Below are 19682 nucleotides of genomic sequence, written 5' to 3'. Positions count from 1 at the left end.
AGGATAGAGCTGATGAATGCATGGCTGGAGAGATGGTGCAGGAGGAAGGGCTTTAGATTCCTGAGGCATTGGGACCACTTCTGGGGGAGGTGGGACCTGTACAAGCCAGATGGGTTGCACCTCAACAGAGCTGGGACCAATATCCTCCCGGTGGGGGGGGGGGTTGCTAGTGTTGTTGGGGAGGGTTTAAACTAGCTTGGTAGGAGGATGGGAACATGAGAATAGATTCAGTAGGAGGGGAGTAAAACTGGAATTGGAAAGCAAAAATGTAGAAAGTGAATTTGAAAGACAGAGGAAACAATGACTAGAAAGTAGGCAACAAAGAGGTCTGGTTATATTAAATGGAATATACTTCAATGCAAGGAGTATAGCGAATAATGCAGATGAGCTGAGAGCACAGGTAGATACTTGGGAGTATGATATTATAGCGATTACAGAGATATGGCTAAAAGAGGGGCAGGTATGGCAGCTCAATTTTCCTGGTTACAAGATTTTTAGACGGGATGGGGAGGGGGGTAAAAAGGGAGGGTGGGGTTCACGGTATTGATTGAAGAAACTATTACAGCTGTGAGGAGAGATGATGTGTTGGAGGGATCATCAAACGAGGCCATATGGGTCGAACTGAAAAACAAAAAAGGGGCGATCACACTGCTGGGGACGTATTATAGTGAGAGGGAGATAGAAGAGCAAATATGGAGGCAAATTTCTGAGAAGTGCAAAAAATATAGGGCAGTAATAGTAGAGGATTTCAACTATCCTAATATTAACTGGGACAACATTAGTGTGAAAGGTATAGAGGGTGCAGAATTCTTAAAATGCAAGAGAACTTTTTTAGCCAACATGTAGCAAGCCCAATATGGGAGGGGGCGGTTCTGGATTTAGTTTTCGGGAATTAAGCTGGGCAGGTGGAAGGGGTATCAGTGGGAGAGCATTTAGGTGCTAGTGACCAAAATTCAGTTAGATTTAAGGTAGATATGGAAAAGGACAAGGTTAGACCAGGAATAAAAGTTCTAAATTGGGGAAAAGCCAACTTTACTAAGCTGAGATGGGCTTTATCTATAGTGGACTGGAGCAGCTACTTGAAGACAAATCAGTGTCAGAGCAGTGGGAGGCATTCAAGGAGGAGATCCGCAGGGTTCAGGCCAAATATGTACCCTTAAAGAAAAAGGGTGGGACTAACAAATCTAGAGCCCCCTGGATGTCTAGAGACATACAGGGTAGGATAAAGAAAAAAAGGGAAGCTTATGACAGATACCAAGGGCAAAATACTGCAGAATCTCCTGAGGAGTATAGAAAGTCCAGGGGTGAGATCCAAAGGGACATTAGGAAGGCAAGGCGAGAGCATGAAAAATTCTTGGCACGTAAAATCAAGGAAAACCCAAAGATGTTATACAAATATATTAAGAGCAAGTGGATAACTAAAAAAAGGATAGGCCTATTAAAGGCCATGAGGGTAATCTGTGTGTGGAGGCTGAAGATATGGGTATGGTTCTTAATGAATACTTTGCATCTGTTTTCACAAAAGAGAAGGGCAATCGAGGAGGAGGAGTGTGAAATAGTAGATGAAATAAATATACTGAGAGAGGAGGTAATAAGGGGTTTAACAACATTGAAAGTGGATAAGTCCTCAGGCCTGGATGAAATGTATCCCAGGCTGTTAAGCTAAGCAAAAGAGGAAATAGGAGAGGTTTTGACCAAGGTTTTCCAATCCTCTCTGGCTTCAGGTGTGGTGCCAGAGGATTGGAGGACTACTAATGTGGTACCTAACCTCAGTAGTGGGAAAATTATTGTAAAAAATCCTGAAGAACAGGATAAATCTACATTTAGAAAGACACGGATTAATCAGGGACAGTCAGCACGGATTTGTTAAGGGAAGGTCGTGTCTGACTAAGTTGATTGAATTTTTCGAGGAGGTAACCAGGAGGGTCGATGAGGGCAGTGCGCATGATGTACTTGTTATGTATGAATAAAGAGACTGACTAGATACCGTGAGCTCAAAGTAAAGTGTGACCTTAGTCTTTTATTGCAGGTCTCCAGAGTGCCTCTCCAGCCTGTGAGGCCTCCTTAAATACCCGTGCTCCCAAGGGATTGTGGGATCCCTTGGGACTCCAGGGGGTGAGCTCTCTGGTGGCTATACAAGGTATTTACAGGTTTGCATATATAACAACACTCCCCCCCCCAAAGTCAATAGTGTAATTATGTACAAGGTGAGTCAATCTGGGGCCTTTCTTTCCCTGGTTGATCGTCTCGGTGCAAATGCTGGTTTGGGTGAATCGTTTGTTGGGCCCTCGCTGGGCTGCTGTACAGCTGGCCTTGCTGGGCTGCCTGGTGTGATGAGTCCTGCTGGGCTGCTACGGGTGATGGGTTCTGCTTCGTGGTCAACTGCGCTGTTGGTTGCCACTGGTGTGCATGTTGGGGGTTCAAAGAAGGTAGGGTCTAATGTGGGTTGCTCTGGATAGTCGGTGATTCTGAGTTTGCTTTGGTCCAAATGTTTCCGGTGGATGAGTCCATTTGAAAGATTGACCCGAAATATCCTACTCCCCTCGTTGGCCACAACAGTGCCAGGAAGCCACTTGGGACCTTGTCCATAACTCAATACAAATACAGGATCATTGATTTCAATTTCACGTGACACATTTGCGCTATCATGATATATACTGCTTTCTACCTGTTCATGTAGATCAGGGTGAACTAACGAAAGCCTTGCCTTAAGTGCCCTTTTCATGAGCAGTTCAGCAGGTGGAATCCCAGTGAGCGAGTGGGGTCTCGGCGGTAACTGAGCAGGACTCTGGAGAGGCGAGTCTTCAGTGAGCCTTCAGTTACCCTCTTCAAGCCCTGCTTGATAGTTTGCACTGCTCGTTCTGCTTGACCACCGGATGCTGGTTTGAACGGGGCAGAGGTGACATGTTTGATCCCGTTGTGGGTCATGAATTCTTTGAACTCGGCACTGGTAAAACCTGGCCCGTTGTCGCTCACAAGGACATCAGGCAGGCCATGCGTGGTAAACATGACCCACAGGCTTTCAGTGGTGGCAACGGACGTGCTTGCCGACATTATCTCACATTCAATCCATTTGGAGTACGCATCTACAGCCACTAGGAACATTTTACCCAAAAACCGGTCTGTGTAGGCAACATGGACCCTGGACCACAGTTTGGAGGGCCAAGACCATAAACTTAGTGGCGCCTCCATGGTTGCATTGCTTAACTGCAAGCATGTGTTACATTTCTTCACGCAGGACTCTAAGTCCGCATTGATACCGGGCCACCACACATGGGATCTGGCTATCGCTTTCATCATTACGATGCCTGGGTGAGTACTGTGGAGGTCACTGACGAAAGTGTCCCTGCCCTTCTTGAGGACCACTACACGATTACCCCACAGAAGGCAGTCTGCCTGTATAGACATTTCAGCTTTGCGCCACTGGTACGGCTTTATCTCTTCCTGCATTTCCACTGGGACATTGGACCAGCTCCCATGAAGCACACATTTTTTTACGAGGGACAGTGAGAGGTCCTGGCTCATCCAGGTTCTAATCTGTCGGGCTGTGACGGGTGATTGCTCACTCTCAAATGCTTCCATTACCATGACTAAATCTGCGGGCTGTGCCATTTCCACCCTCATGGTGGGTAATGGCAGCCTACTAAGAGCATTGGCACAGTTTTATGTGCCTGGCCTGTGGCGGATGGCATAGTTGTATGCAGACAACGTGAGCGCCCATCTCTAGATGCGGGCCGATGCATTCGTGTTTATCCCCTTACTTTTGGAAAAAAAGGATATCAGTGACTTATGGTCAGTTTCCAATTCAAATTTGAGCCCAAACAGATATTGATGCATTTTCTTTACCCCATAACACTTTTTCAATCATGCTGTAGGCTCTCTCAGCCTCAGACAGACTTCTGGATGCAGAAGCAACCGGTTGCAATTTCCCAAAATCATTAGCTTGTTGTAATACACACCCGACCCCGTACGATGACGCTTCACATGCTAGTACCAAACGCTTACATGGATCATACAACGCAAGCAACTTGTTTGAGCATAACAATTTTCTAGCTTTTACAAAGGCATCTTCTTGGCTTTTACCCCATACCCATTCGTCTCCTTTACGCAGTAACACATGCAGTGGTTCTAACAGTGTGCTGAGACCCAGTAAGAAGTTACCAAAGTAGTTCAGGAGTCCTAGAGACAACCGCAGCTCCGTCACGTTCTGTGGCCTCGGTGCGTTCTTGATTGCCTCCGTCTTCGAATCGGTGGGCCTGATGCTGTCTACCGCGATTCTTCTCCCCAGGAACTCCACTTCAGGCGCCAGGAAAACGCACTTTGAGCATTTTAACCTGAGCCCCATGCGGTTGAGTCACTGAGAATCTCCTCCAGGTTCTGCAGATGGTCGACTGTGTCCTGACCTGTAGCCAAGATGTCGTCCTGGAAGACCACCGTGCGCAAGGCCGACTTCAGTAAATTTTCCATGTTTCTCCTGAATATCGCCGCGGCCGAATCCCAAACGGGCAGATGTTGTAAATGAAGAGACCTTTGTGCATGTTGATGCAGGTGAGGCCCTTCGATGATTCCTCCAGCTCCTGCGTCATGTAGGCCGAGATCAAGTCCAGCTTCGTGAATGTCTTTCCTCCCGCCTGCCTTTGGGAGTGGGTATTGAACCTGCAGGGAGAAACGATTGATAGTTACTTTGTAATCACCACAGATTCTGATGGTGCCGTCTCCCTTGAGGACTGGAACAATTGGACTGACCCACTTGTTGAATTCGATCGGCGAAATGATGTCCTCTCGTTGCAGCCGGTCCAGCTCGATCTTCACCCTCTCTCTCATCATGTACGGTACTGATCTCGCCTTGTGATGGATGGGTCGTGTCCCCAGAATTAGGTGGACCTGCACTTTTGCTCCTTGGAACATCCCAATGCCTGGTTCGAACAGCGAAGGGAACTTGTTTAAGACCTGGGCTCACTAAGTGTCATCAACGGACGAGAGCGCTCAGGTGTCATCCCAGTTCCAGCGTATCTTTCCCAGCTAGCTCCTGCCGTGCAGCGTGGGACCATCGCCCGGTACCACACAGAGTTGTAGCTTGTGGAGACCTTTACAGTAGCACTGCCGATTACGGGAATCAGTTCATTTGTGTAAGTTCTCAGTTTAGTGCGAATGGGAGTCAGGACTGGCCTTGAGGCCTTGCTGCACCACAATTTATCGAAAGTCTTTTTGCTCATAATGGACTGGCTCGCGCCAGTGTCCAGCTCCATTGACACCAGGAGTCCATTTAATTCAACCTTCAGCATTATCGGGGGACACTTTGTGGTAAATGTGTGCACCTCATATACCTCTGCCTCCTCGGTCTGAGACTCGTGATCCGCCGTGGATCTGTCCTCCTCTGCAACATGGTGGTTTGCAGGATTAGCAGGAATTGCAGGTTGCCTGCACATACATTAGAGGTGTCCCCTTGTTCCACAGCCCTTGCAAACGTATACTTTGAAGCGGCACGAATGGAAACGATGATCACCCCCGCAGCACCAACAAGGTGTTAATGGCCTTGCATTCATCACTCTTGATGGTGGACTCTGAGACACCTGTGGACGTGCAGCTGTAGGCATGTGGGGCCCGCCCTGTACGTTGAAATTTGAAAACAACATTACTTTATTCACAGTACTTGTAGCAGCACTCGTGTGCTGAGAGATTTGCTTAGTATTGTCACTAGTGTCAATGAACGCCTGCGCTATCGCTATGGCTTTACTCAAGGTTGGGGTCTCTACATTCAAAAGTTTGCGAAGTATCACTTCATGACCAATGCAAAGTACGAAGAAGTCCCTGAGCATGTGCTTCAAATGTCCTTCAAATTCGCAATGTCCTGCAAAGCGTCTCAGCTCAGCGACATAGCTCGACACTTCCTGGCCTTCAGACCTTTTGTAGGTGTAAAACCGGTACCATGGCATGAGAACGCTTTCCTTTGGGTTCAGATGCTCCCGGACCACTGTGCACAAGTCATCGTTCGATTTCTCTGTGGGTATCGCTGGAGCAAGCAGATTTTTCATGAGGCCATACATTGGTGCCCCACAGATGGCGAGGAGAATCGCTCTTCATTTGGCAGCATTCACTTCTCCTTCCAGCTCGTTGGCCACGAAGTATTGGTTGAGTCACTCCATGAAGGTTTCCCAATCATCTCCCTTGGAAAATTTCTCCAGGATGCCCACTGTTCTCTGCATCGTTGGGTTCATCATCTGTATCTCGTCGCCAGTTGTTATGTATGAATAAAGAGTCTGACTAGATACTGTGAGCAGAAAGTAAAGTGTGACCGTAGTCTTTTATTGCAGGTCTCCAGAGTGCCTCTCCAGCCTGTGAGGCCTCCTTAAATACCCATGCTCCCAAGGGATTGTGGGATCTCTTGGGACTCCAGGGGGTGAGACCTCTGGTGGCTATGCAAGGTATTTACAGGTTTACATATATAACAGTCGAGTATATGGATTTTAGCAAAGCCTTTGATAATTTCCCACATGGCAGACTGGCACGAAAGTTAAAGCCCATGGAATCCAGGGCAAAGTGGCAAGTTGGATCCAAAATTGGCTCAGAGGCAGGACGCAAAGGGTAATGGTTGATGGGTGTTTTTGTGACTGAAAGGGTGTTTCCAGTTTGGTTCCACAGGGCTCAGTGCTAGGTCCCATGCTTTTTGTGGTATACATCAATAATCTAGACTTGAATATAGAGGGTATGATTAAGAAGTTTGCAGATGATACTAAAATAGGCCGTGTGGTTGATAATGAAGAAGAAAGCTGCAGACTGCGAGAAGATATCGATCAATTGGTCAGGTGGGCAGAACAGTGGCAAATGGAATTTAATCCAGAGAAGTGTGAAGTAATGCATTTTGGGAGGGCTAACAAGGAAAGTGAATACACAGTAAATGGTAGGACATTGTTAAGTGTAGAGGAACAAAGTGACCTTGGAGTGCATGTCCACAGATCCCTGAAGGTAGCAGACCAGGTAGATAAGGTGGTTAAGAAGGCATACGGAATGCTTGCCTTTATTAACCAAGGCATCGAATATAAGAGCAGCTGGGTTATGCTTGAACTGTATAAAACACTGGTCAGGCCACAGCTGGAGTACTGTGTGCAGTTCTGGTCACCGCATTACAGGAAGGACGTGATTGCACTGGAGAGGGTACAGGGGAGATTTATGAGGACAGCTTGGTTAGGCTGGGTTTGTTTTCCTTGGAACAGAGGAGGCTGTGAAGAGACCTCATTGAGGTGTATAAAATTATGAGGGGCCTAGATATAGTGGATAGGACAGACCTTTTTCCCTTAGCAGAGGGGTCAACAACCAGGGGGCATAAATTTAAAGTAATTGGTAGAAGGTTTAGAGGGGATTTGAGGGAAAATTGCTTCACGCAGAGGATTGTGGCGGTCTGGAACTCACTGCCTGAAAGAGTGGTAGAGGCAGAAACCATCACCACATTTAAAAAGTACTGGGATGTGCACTTGAAGTGTCGTAACCTGCAGGGTTACGGACCTAAAGCTGGAAAGTGGGATTAGGCTGGATAGTCTCGTGTTGGCCGATGCGGACACGATGGGCTGAAATGGCCTCCTTCCATGCTGTAAACTTCTATGATTCTGTGATTCTATGATTCTATAAACTAGAGGTCATCCACAACCCGTCTGCCCATATCCTAACTCTCACCAAGTTCCGTTCACCCCTGTGCTCGCTGACCTACAATGGCACCCGATTATGCAATGCCTTAAATTCAAAATTCCCATCCTTGTTTTTAAATCCCTCTATGGCCTCGCTCCCCTCTATCTCTGTAATCTCCTCCAGCCCCACGACAAAAATCAAAAAGGGCCACATTACAACATAATTCTAAAAGGAAAAAGAGTGTTAAAAAACAAGCCTGAAGGCTCTGTGTCTCAATGCGAGGAGCATTCATAATAAGGTGGATGAATTAACTGCGCAGATAGCTGTTAACGGATATGATGTAATTGGGATTATGGAGACATGGCTCCAGGGTGACCAAGGCTGGGAAGTCAACATCCAAGGGTATTCAATATTCAGGAAGGATAGACAGAAAGGAATAGGAGGTGGGGTAGCGTTACTGGTTAAAGAGGAGATTAACGCAATAGTAAGAAAGGACATTAGCTTGGATGATGTGGAATCTGTATGGGTAGAGCTGCGGAACACCAAAGAGCACAAAACGCTCATGGGAGTTGTGTCCAGACCACCAACCAGTAGTAGTGAGGTTGGGGACAGCATCAATCAGAAAATTAGGGATGCGTGCAATAAAGGTACAGCAGTTATCATGGGTGACTTTAATCTACATATAGATTGGGCTAACCAAACTGGTAGCAATACGGTGGAGGAAGATTTCCTGGAGTGTATAAGGGATGGTTTTCGAGACCAATATATCGAGGAACCAACTAGAGAGCTGGCCATCCTAGACTGGGTATTGTGTAAGGAGAGAGGATTAATTAGCAATCTTGTTGTGCGAGGCCCCTTGGGGAAGATCATATTATACCATAATAACTTTGATGGTATGAGACGTGAATTGGCTAGGATAAACTGGCGAATGATACTCAAAGAGTTGACGGTGGATAGGCAATGGCAGACATTTAAAGATCACATGGATGAACTTCAACAATTGTACATCCCTGTCTGGAGTAAAAATAAAATGGGGAATGTGGCTCAACCGTGGCTAACAAGGGAAATTAAGGATAGTGTTAAATCCAAGGAAGAGGCATATAAATTGGCACAAAAAGCAGCAAACCTGAGGACTGGGAGAAATTTAGAATTCAGCAGAGGAGGTCAAAGGGTTTAATTAGGAGGGGAAAAATAGAGTATGAGAGTAAGCTTGCAGGCAACATGAAAACTGACTGTAAAGCTTCTATAGATATGCGAAGAGAAAAAGATTAGTGAAGACAAATGTAGGTCCCGCGCATTCAGAATCAGGTGAATTTATAATGGGGAACAAAGAAATGGCAGACCAATTGAACAAATACTTTGGTTCTGTCTTCACGAAGGAAGACACAAATAACCTTCCGGAAATACTAGGGAACCGAGGGTCTAGCGAGAAGGAGGAACTGAAGGAAATCCTTATTAGTCAGGAAATTATGTTAGGGAAATTGATGGGATTGAAGGCTGATAAATCCCCAGGGCCTGATAGTCTGCATCCCAGAGTACTTAAGGAAGTGGCCCTAGAAATAGTGGATGCATTGGTGGTCATTTTCTAACATTCTATAGACTCTTAATCAGTTCCTATAGATTGGAGAGGAGCTAATGTAACCCCACTTTTTAAAAAAGGAGGGAGAGAGAAAACTGAATTATAGACCGGTTAGCCTGACATCGGTAGTGGGAAAATGTTGGAATCTATTGTTAAAGAAGAAATAACAACGCATTTGGAAAGCAGTGACAGGATCGGTCCAAGTCAGCATGGATTTATGAAAGGGAAATCATGCTTGACAAACCTTTTAGAATTTTTTGAGGATATAACTCGTAGAGTAGACAAGGGAGAACCAGTGATTGTGATGTATTTGGATTTTCAAAAGGCTTTTGACAAGGTCCCACACAAGAGATCAGTGTGCAAAATTAAAGTACATGGTATTGGGGGTAATGTATTGATGTGAATAGAGAACTGGTTGGCAGACAGGAAGCAAAGAGTAGGAGTAAACGGGTCCTTTTCAGAATGGCAGGCAGTGACGAGTAGGGTACCGCAAGGTTCAGTGCTGGGACCCCAGCTATTTACAATATACATTAATGATTTAGACAAAGGAATTGAATGTAATATCTCCAAGTTTGCAGATGACACTAAGCTGGGTGGCAGTGTGAGCTGTGAGGAGGATGCTAAGAGGCTGCAGGGTGATTTGGACAGGTTAGGTGAGTGGGCAAATGCATGGCAGATGCAGTCTAATGTAGATAAATGTGAGGTTATCCACTTTGGTGGCAAAAACAGGAAGGCAGAATATTATGTGTCATGTATATCACACTACTGTACACAACTGTATCTTACCATGCTATACATGACTGTAATAAGATATGGCCTGTAACCACCAGCATACCTTACCACCAGGGGTGCACTTGCAGGAGACACTGGATACCTGTCCCAGACAGGTATATAAGCAAAGGTCTCAGGCAAGTGTGGCATTCGAGAGCTGTGTAATAAAGCTGCAGGTCCTGAGTGACCTTGACTTCACTATGTGCCTCGTGTGAATCTGTACTGAGGGGTCAGGACTTTACAGTGGTGACGAGTTACGGGATTACAGAATCCACAGAATGGCGAACAACGGCTCAGATGAAAAGTACAATGCTGGAGACAATTGGGAGGACTTTATAGAAAGGCTCCAGCAAAGCTTTGTAACCAAAGACTGGTTAGGCGCGACAAAGCAGACAAGAGAAGAGCCCATCTCTTGACCAGCTGTGGCTCGAAAACATACGCTTTAATGAAGGACCTGCTGGCACCCGAGAAACCAACAAGCAAGTCATTTGAAGAGTTGAGCACACTGGTAAGAGACCACCTGAAGCCAGCGAGCAACCTACACATGGCCAGACACAGGTTCTACAACTACAGATGCTGTGTGGGCCAGAGCATACCCGACTTCGTGGCGGAACTTCCGAGGTTGGCTAGCTTATGTGACTTCTCCGATGAACTAAGGAGAGAAGTACTGAGAGACTTTTTTATTGAAGGAATAGGCCATGCAGGCATATTCCAAAAGCTCAGAGAAACCAAAAACTTGACCCTAGAGGCAGCACAGACATTCTTGTCAGGAGAAGAAGAAACGAGGTTGATCTACACTGCGGGTACAACAACAAATGAAACATCGGAACAAGGGGTTCACAGCGTGAATCAAGCCGCTATCCCCACACACAGACAAAGGCAGAAGAGCAGGCCCTCAACAACAGGCAGTGGCCCCAGTTGCCATCAAGAGCCACATGAATGGCCGTTCACACCTCATCAACCCAAAATGTGAGCAATCAACTACAAACTGAGAGAAGCTCAAGAGAGATCAGCCAGACGCAGCTCATTCTTTGGAAACAATGGAAGCAGTCTATGCGGGAGATGTGGGGGAAGGCACTCATCAAGGGGGTGTCGATTTCAGCATGCTGTTTGCAGAAACTGTGACTATACAGGGCATCTGGCCCACATGTGCAAAAAAACGGCAGCTCGGCTGGTATACGAATCGGATGGGTCGGAAAGCGGACCAGAAGACGGTGGGGACAGCACCCAGGACACTGATGTACAGCGGGTCAACACGATCAATGGCCACTGCTCCTACAACAAGACGCCTCCAATAATGATGAGGGTCCTACTCAACGGGATACCTGTCAACATGGAGCTGGATACGGGAGCGAGTCAATCTCTCATGGGCGCTCAACAATTTGAACAGCTGTGGCCGCACAAAAGAGACAGACCAAAACTCACAAGGGTCGACACCAAACTAACGATCTATACCAAAGAAATCGTCCCAGTCCTCGGCAGCGCCATGCTCACCGTCACACACAAAGGGACAGTGAACCGACTTCCCCTGTGGATTGTCCCCGGAGATCCCCCAGCACTGCTGGGGAGAAGCTGGCTGGCAAAACTAAACTGAAAATGGGATGATGTTCATGCTATGACGTCAGAGGAACGGACCTCCTGCTCAACAGTTCTAAAGCGATTTGAACATCTCTTTTAGCCAGGTGTGGGCACCTTCAAAGGGGCTAAAGTCAAAATCTACATTCTGTGGCCAGAGCTGTACCCTATGTGATGAGGGAAAAGATTGAACATGAACTAAACAGGCTTCTACGGGAAGGCATGATATCACCTGTGGAATTTAGCGACTGGGCAAGTCCCATCGTCCCAGTCATGAAGCCTGATGGATCCGTACGAATCTGTGGGGACTACAAATCTACCATAAACAGAGTCTCCCTACAGGACCAGTAGCTGCTGCCCAGAGTGGAGGACTTATTTGCCACATTGGCTGGAGGTAAACTTGTCTCAAAACTAGACCTCACATCTGCGAATATGATGCAAGAATTGACCGAGGAATCCAAGCTACTCACCACCATCAACACACATCGAGGCCTTTTCATGTACAATCGATGCCCATTCGGCATCAGGTCGGCAGCTGCCATATTCCAGCGCAACATGGAGAGTCTGCTCAAGTCCATCCCTGGGACGGTTGTATTTCAAGACGACAGACTTATCACGGGCAGGGACACCGACTCCCATCTCCGCAATTTGGAGGAAGTACTAAAGCGGTTGGATCGGGTCGGCCTAAGAGTTAAGAAATCCAAGTGCCTGTTTCTCACACCCGAGGGTTGAATTTTTGGGCAGTAGGATTGCCGCTGATGGAATCCGCCCAACAGAGTCCAAAACAGAAGCAATTCGCCTGGCACGCAGGCCCCGGAATGTCTCAGAACTGCGCGACTTTCTCGGGCTACTCAATTACTTTGGGAATTTTATGCAGAACTTAAGCACGCTGCTGGAGCCGCTCCACGTGCTACTCAGAAAGGGGTGCGATTGGTTTTGGGGGGACGCCCAGGAACGCGCCTTCAATAAGGCACGCAACCTTCTGTGTTCCAACAGTGTTTTGGCTTTCTTTGATCCAGGTAAAAAGCTAGTTCTTACATGTGATGCGTCAGCGTATGGGGTCGGGTGCGTTTTACAACATGTCAATAGTGCGGGTAAATTACAACCCATAGCTTATGCCTCCAGGTCACTTTCGCGGGCAGAGCGCGGGTACGGAATGGTGGAGAAGGAGGCGCTCGCGTGCGTGTACAGTGTCAAAAAGATGCGGCAATACCTTTCCGGGGCCAAGTTCGCATTAGAAACCGACCACAAGCCCCTCACGTCCCTCCTATCCGAAGCAAGACAATAAACGCCAACGCCTCAGCGCGCATTCAATGGTGGGCACTCATGCTGGCGTCTTACGACTATACCATAAGGCACAGACCAGGCACAGACAACTGTGCCGATGCGCTTAGCAGGCTACCCTTGGCAACCACGGAAGGGTCTGACGAACAGGACTGTGAGATAGTCATGGCAATCAATGCCTTTGAGTCCACAGGTTCGCCCATGACGGCTCACCAAATCAGAGCCTGGACGGCTAGCGACCCTGCGTTATCCCTAACTTGTGTCCTAACTTGTGGTGACTGGGCAAGGCTCGTGATGCCTGCCCCGAGGAGATCAAACCCTTTCACAGGCGCATGCATGAGCTATCACTACAAACAGACTGCCTGATGTGGGGCAGCCGAGTAGTTATGCCTCTGCGAGGCAGAGAGGCATTTGTCCGGGAGCTCCACCGCAAGCACCCGGGGATCGTTCTTATGAAGGCCATAGCCAGATCCCATGTCTGGTGGTCTGGCATTGACGCGGACTTGGAGCTCTGCGTCCGACGGTGCACCATTTATGCCCAACTTAGTAATGCCCCCAGGGAGGCTCCCCTGAGCCCCTGGCCCTGGCCCACCAAACCGTGGTCGCGGGTGCACATATACTATGCGGGCCCATTCATGGGCAAAATGTTCCTCGTAGTTGTAGATGCATTTTCAAAGTGGATCGAATGCACCATTTTAAACTTGAGCACCATCTCCACCACTGTGGAGAGACTTAGAACCATGTTTGCAATGCACGGAATCCCTGACATATTGGTCAGTGACAATGGTCTGTGCTTCACCAGCGCAGAATTCCAAGATTTTAAAATTGACCACGGCATAAATCACGTCAAGACGGCACTGTTCAAGCCGGCTTCCAACGGCCAGGTGGAACGAGCAGTGCAAATCATTAAACAATGCATGCTTAAAATCCAAGGTCCCACACTGCAGGGTCGCCTGTCACGAAATCGTTGAGGCAAAGCGCCGTAAGCTGACCGAGTACCATGACCGAAATTCGAGGGGGAGATGGAATGAGATAGGGGACAAAGTGTTTGTACTAAACTATGGCAGGGGTCCCAAATGGCTTGCAGGGACTGTAACGGGCAAGGAAAAAAGCAGGCTACTGGTAGTACAAATGGACAATGGCCAAACCTGCCGGAGGCATGTCGACCAAGTCAAAAGCAGATTCACCAACAACACTGCTGAACCAGAGGCAGACTACAATGGTGGACAGACAGAGGGAACAACCTGAGGAAAGGACAATCCCAACAGACAGCCCAGGCGAGACACCAACAATCACACTAAACGAAACAGACAGCCCAGGCGAGATACCAGCAACCACACCCAAAGAAAAACAGACACCAAGGCAAACAACTGAACCACAACTAAGACACTCCACGTGAGAGCGTAGATCACCTGAGAGACTGAACCTATAAAGACAATAAGACCTTGGTGGAGGGTGATATCATGTATCTCACACTACTGTACACAACTGTATCTTACCATGCTATACATGACTGTAATAAGGTATGACCTGTAACCACCAGCATACCTTACCACCAGGGGTGCACTTGCAGGAGACACTCAATACCTGTCCCAGACAGGTATATAAGCACAGGTCTCAGGCAAGTGTGGCATTCGAGAGCTGTGTAATAAAGATGCAGGTCCTGAGTGACCTTGACTTCACTATGTGCCTCGTGTGAATCTGTCCTGAGGGGACAGGACTTTACAATCTGAATGGTGACAGATTAGGAAAAGGGGAGGTGCAACGAGATCTGGGTGTCATGGTACATCAGTCATTGAAAGTTGGCATGAAGGTACAGCAGGCGGTGAAGAAGGCAAATGGCATGTTGGCCTTCATAGCGAGAGGATTTGAATATCGGAGCAGGGAGGTTTGACTGCAGTTGTAAAGGCCACACCTTGAATATTGCATGAGGTTTTGGTCTCCTAATCTGAGAAAGGACATACTTGCTATTGAGGGAGTGCAGCGAAGGTTCACCAGACTGATTCCTGGGATGGCAGGACTGACATATGAGGAAAGACTGGATCGACTAGGCTTATATTCACTGGAATTTAGAAGAATGAGAGGGGATCTCATCGAAACACATAAAATTCTGACGGGACTGGACAGGTTAGATAAAGGAAGAATGTTCCCGATGTTGGGGAAGTCCAGAACCAGGGGTCACAGAATAAGGATAAGGGGTAAGCCATTTAGGACCGAGATGGGGAGAAACTTCTTCACTCAGAGAATTGTAAACCTGTGGAATTCTCTATCACAGAATTTTGTTGAGGTCAGTTCGTTAGATATATTCAAAAGGGAGTTAGATGTGGCCCTTGCGGCTAAAGGGATCAAGGGGTATGGAGAGAAAGCAGGAATGGGGTACTGAAGTTGCATGATCAGCCATGATAATATTGAATGGAGGTGCCAGCTCGAAGGGCCGAATGGCCTACTTCTGCACCTATTTTCTATGTTTCTATGTTTCTATGACCCCCAAGGATTTCTGCGCTCCTCTAATTCTGGCCTCTTGAGCATCAAGATTATAATCGCTCAACCATTGGTGGTCGTGCCTTCTGATGACTAGGCCTTAAGCTTTGGAACTCCCTGCCTAAACCTCTCCACCTCTCTATTGTAATATATAGATCCACCTAGTGGACTACTGTAGTAATGCAGCCATTGCTGTAAATACAATAAAGGCATCAGATGACAGGTCACCTGACTAGTTCCTGTGTTAAGAGTCATCTTGGAGTCTGTGTGTTGTGAGGTCATAAAGATTATACCACATTGGCGATGAAGGATAGGATTTCGGGATAAGCTAGCTGAAATTTTTGTTGTTGGATGATTCAGCCAACCAACAGAGATATGTTGAGGGCTTCTTTGTTTTAAATAACAGTTAAAAAATCCAAGGAAAATTTCAAGCACATTTGGTTGAATTGAAGAGTCCAAATGGCAGTGCCTATGGGACTAATAGGGGGCTTGGGTGCATGTCAACGCAACCAAGAGACTTTTGGAGCGTATGTGGAGTGGCTAGAAATGTTTTCCACTGCGAATATTATTATCGAAGTCCCCGATGATGAAAACAGGAACCGAGTGGTGTTGGAAAGAAAATGGACTATTTTCCTGACTGAAACAGTCATGTGTATAAAATCCTGAAAAATTTGCTTGTTCCCATCAAGCCAAAGGATGCATCACTTACTGAGTTTCTAAACAAGTTAGAACAGCACTACAGTCCCGAACCCCTAGAAATTGCTGAAAGTTATCGTTTTGGAATACGGAATCAATTACCTGACAAGTGTATCAGTGAGTACATAGTAGCATTGAAAAAGCTATCTATTCACTGTCATTTTGGAAACTTTCAGGACCGAGCATTGTGTGACCACTTTGTTTGTGGGATGAAAAATGAAGCGATCAGAAGAAAGTTGTTCACAACCTCTAACTTGACTTTTGATTTAGCTTGTCAAACAGCTATGTCAATGGATATGGCCGACCAATATTCCCGAGAATTTTGTACCATTTCCAGTTGTCCGCGTCCGATAACTGAGGTGATTTGCCTGCGGATTAAAGGAAAAGGCAGTTGTGCCACAAGGCCTCAGCAACTGGCCAAGGTAACAGAGCATTGAAGTCGTGCTGTCGGTGTCTGGGACAACACATAGCTCAAAGTTGTCCATATGTGAAGGCACAGTGTTTCTTCTGCAGGAAAACTGGGCATCTTGCGAAGGCATGCTGACTGAAGCGCAAACCAACGTTCAAGGCTCGAGGTAGAAATCCCCACAAACTACATGGCATGGAAGAAAAGCAACAGGATGAAGAGATACATGTCATCAGGAGCACGAGGGTGTCTAACAGCGATTCGAAAAGTATCATCATCCAAGTAGATGTTGCAGGAACCAAGATACCCATGGAAATCAACACTGGCGAATCCGTGAGCATAGTACCGGAATCAATATATCTCAACAAATTGCGTGATTTCACATTGGACAAATCCATGGTAGAGCTGCGAGGCTACTTAGGAGAGAACATCCCTGTCGTAGGTTGTATCCAAATACAAGGATCAATTTCAGAGCTTGCCTCTCTTAGTAGTGGCAAGAGACAAGCCTGCCTTACTAGGTAGAAATTAGTTGGGATCACTGAAGCTGGAATGGAATGAGATTTTTCGTGTTGAAATGAGATTTGCATCGAAGGATGACGTCATCAAGAAGTATCCAAAGGTGTTCTGCAAAACAGGCAGTCCGATCCAAGGCTTCAAAGTGAGTGTCAGGGTACAGAAGGACACTAGACCAGTTTACTACAAGCCACATCCAGTACCGTATGCACTCAAGGAGAGAGTTGAGCAAGAACTCAAAAGACTGGAGACTGATATCATTATCTCTAACAGCTATGTAATTGGACTACACCCATTGTTGTTGTACCTAAGTCAGATGGTAAGATAAGGTTGTGTGGTGATTATAAAGTAATCGTAAACCAGGTTCTAGAGGGTAAGCTACCCAATACATTGCCAAATATAGAAGATTTGTTCACAACACTGACGGGTGGTCAGATCTTCTCAAGATTAGATCTTACAATTGCCTACTTACAACTGGAGCTAGATGAGGAGTCCAAGTCATGCTTGACTTGAAATACTCATCTAGGCCTATATCAATTTAATAGGCTACCATTTGGAGTGTCTTCTGCGCCCCCCCACCTCCGCCATATTCCAAGGGGTGATGAACCAGATTTTGCAAGGCATTGAAGGGGTAGTATGTTATTTAGATGACATACTAATTTCAGCACCAAATAGGCAAATCCATAATAATGTATTGAATGAAGTGTTCAAATGGCTAAGGAAGCACAGAGTACGAGTGATTGCTCACTGGTGTGCGTTATTTCAAAACTCAGTGGGGTACTTAGGGCACAGAAAAGACAAAGATGGTTTACATCCAACCAAGGGAAAGCTGGATGCAATTAGAAATGCACCCACTCCCAAGAATGTCACTGAACTTCGATCATTTTTGGGTCTTTGGAACTATTATGGGAAGTTCCTACCAAATTTTGTTGCAGTGTTACATCCAATAGCTGTTGAAAAAACAGGTCCAGTGGAAGTGGTCAGAAGAATGCAATTCAGCATTCAAGGAGTGTAAAAGCCAGTTGGTAGAGAGCACCATGTTAGTTCGCTATGACATATCTAAGAAGATCAAGCTAGATTGTGTCACCTCTCCATATGGAGTTGGGGCAGTGATCTCTCATGTACTACATAGTGGGGTGGAGAGACCAATTGCTTTTGCTTCATGCATTCTCAGTGCCAATGAGCATAATTATGTGCAAATCGAAAAGGAAGCTTTGGCATTCATTTTTGGGGTCAAGAAGTTCCACAAATACTTGTATGGTCATAAATTTACCATCGTTACGGATCATAAGCGCCTGACAGCAATCCTCCATCCAAAGTCCCCAGTTCCAACCTTAGCTGCAGCCCGAATGCAGAGATGGGCTTTGATTTTGTCAGCATATACGTATGACATTGAATACAGACGATCAGCAGATCACAGTAATGCTGATGTTATGTCCAGGTTACCTTTCCCAACAGAAGTTATTCCCGATAAGGAAGAAGCGTTCTATTTTTCATACATTGATGAACTGCCAGTCACAGCTGAAGAGATTGGTAAAGCAACCAAACCTGACCCAGTTATGTCAAAGGTGTATGATTACATCGCAAATGGCTGGCCAAACCAGGTAACAGAGAAAGATATTCATCCATACTTTGTTTACAGAAATGAATTATCAGTGGGTAAAGATTGTATCATGTGGGGTGCAAGAGTAGTTATTCCAAATAAATTCAGGACCAAATTATTAGGAGATCTTCATGACCAGCACCTGGGAACGTGCTTGACCAAGAGTTTTGCATGCAGTTACTTATGGTGGCCAGGTCTAAGATAAAGATATAGAGTACATTGTTAGTCAGTGTACGACATGTCAATTCATAAGCAAGAAACCACCATCAGTACCATTACTGCCATGGAAATAGCCTCCCAGAGTGCGGCAAAGGTTACATATCGATTTTGCTGAGCTAGGACAGCATTTGTTCATTGTGATTGATAGCCATCCGAGGTGGGTAGAAGTGTTACAAAATGCAGAAAATAACAATAAGTAAAACATTAGACAACTTGCAAAGATTATTTTCTTCAAATGGCCTCCCAGAAAAAATTGTGTTTGATAATGGAAGAATTAAGAATTTGCACAGTTCACAAGTAAAATTGATGTGAAACACACCAATATTCCACCGTACCACCCTGCTTCAAATGGTGCAGCAGAGTGCACAGTACAAATTGTAAAACATGCTTTCGTCAGGGAAATGTTGGATCCAAATCCAAAGAAATGACAGTTGTCGATGGACCACAAATTGGCTAATTTACTAATTACTTATCGTAAGGGAAATCATGTTTGCCAAATTTTCTGGAGTTCTTTGAGGTTGTAACGAGCAGGGTGGATAAGGGGGAACCAGTGGATGTGATGTATTTTGATTTCCAGAAGGCATTCGATAAGGTGCCACATAAGAGGTTACTGCACAAGATTAAAGCTCACGGGGTTGAGGATAATATATTAGCGTGGATAGAGGATTGGCTAGCTAACAGAAAACAGAGAATTGGGATAACTGGGTCATTTTCCAGTTGGCAAACAGTGACTAGTGGGGTGCCGCAGGCGGTGCTAGATCCTCAACGATTTAGAATCTATATTAATGACTTGGATAAAGGGACCGAGTGTATAGCCAAATTTGCTGATAATACAAAGATGGGTGGGAAAGCAAATTGTGAGGAGGACACGAAAAATCTGCAAAGTGGAAATGCATCCATTGCTGTAAATACAATAAAGTCATCAGGTGACA

Source organism: Pristiophorus japonicus, chromosome 10, assembly GCF_044704955.1.
Source record: "Pristiophorus japonicus isolate sPriJap1 chromosome 10, sPriJap1.hap1, whole genome shotgun sequence".
Lineage (NCBI taxonomy): Eukaryota > Metazoa > Chordata > Chondrichthyes > Pristiophoridae > Pristiophorus > Pristiophorus japonicus.
Note: the sequence above shows the minus strand (reverse complement) of the source record.